We start from the raw sequence: 1,432 nt of genomic DNA, 5'->3' as shown, positions 1-1,432 counted from the left end.
ACGGGGGTCTGCGGGCCTCTATGTTACGCTGAGGCACGTTGTCCCAGGTTCCGGGAGCCCAGGAGGGGCCGCGGGAAGAGTCCAGTAGGGAAGGAGGGGCCTGGGGGGATGGCAGCGCCCACTGCCCCGCCCTCGCTGCGCCAGGGGCTCCGTCAGAGAGGAGGACGTGCGGACTGAGAGCTCGACCTCCTCCCTCAGCATCGCTGGCTCCCATCAGGGACGGAACACACTGCAGCCCCCGCGGGGCTGGCTCCCGGCCGCGCCGTCTCACTGCGGGACGCAGACGCCCGGTCCTCGTTGTGAAAACACACGTCCTCACAGGTCACTCCCGCGGCAGGTCAGCTGGAGTCGCTTCTGTGCAGAGGGACAGAAAGGCGTTCACCGGGTCCTGAGGAGGCCGCGGAGGGGCAGCGACAGAATGGGGGCGCCCTCTGTGAGAGGAGGAGAGGGTGGGGAGCTGGGGTCTGGGACGGAGCCCCTGAACGTCTCCTCACAGCTCCCGGAGGGCTCCTCACCCCCACACCTGTGAGCCCAGCTTCTTGTCGGACAGAGAAGAGGCTAAGGTCTGAGGACACCCAGCTGGGCTCCCCGACACCCAGCTGGGCTCCCCGACACCTGTCTGGGCTCCCCGGACACCCGCTGGCCTCACCTTTCAGACACGCGTTCTTTCTGCCTTTAACACAAAGGGCTGGCTCTCATGCTTCTCTTCTTTGGAAAAGGTGTGTCCGGATGCACTTCCGTGCTCCCTGCCGGGCCGATTCCCCTTCTCCGACGGCCAGAGCTGTGGAATGTGTATGTTTCTCTGTCTCCTGTGTGGAGCCCGGTCTACCCCCAGGCAAAGCACAAACCACGAGGGCGAGGACCCAAACGGGGACTCTGTCCCTTATCCTGTGCCGGGGGACGGTGGGCGTTGGAGGCGAGCGCGCTGGCTGCGGGCTGGGTGACGCTGTGAGGGGCCGACCTCCACGGGCGCGTCCACACCTGGACCTGCTGCCTCTCGTCGCTGCCCACGCAGGGCTCAGCGGAGAACCCTTAGGATGGGGGCAAAGCGCTCGCCGGCGTGGCTCAGTGGGTAGAGTGTGGCCCGAGGAGTGAAGGATCCTGGGCTCGGTTCTGGTCAAGGGCGCGTCCCTGGTTGCAGGCTCCCTCCCAGCCTTGGCTGAGGGCGCGAGCAGGAGGCAACCCATCGACGCATCGATGTTTCTCTCTCTGTCTCCCCCCCACCCACTCTCTGAAAGTCAGTGGGAAAACACCCTCAGGTGAGGATCAACGAAGGAAAAAAGGGGGTGTGGGCCACGTGCGGGGGACACTCCCAGAGACGCCCTCTCCTGGAAGCCGGGCGGCTGTCGAGTGAGGCCGGGCGTGTCTGTCTGGTCTGCTCAGAGCCCCCTCCCTGCCCCACTGTCGGCTCGTTGCCTGGTTCTGGGTGGGG

Source organism: Myotis brandtii, unplaced genomic scaffold (genome assembly GCF_000412655.1).
Source record: "Myotis brandtii unplaced genomic scaffold, ASM41265v1 scaffold426, whole genome shotgun sequence".
In the NCBI taxonomy this organism is placed as follows: Eukaryota; Metazoa; Chordata; class Mammalia; order Chiroptera; family Vespertilionidae; genus Myotis; species Myotis brandtii.
Note: the sequence above shows the minus strand (reverse complement) of the source record.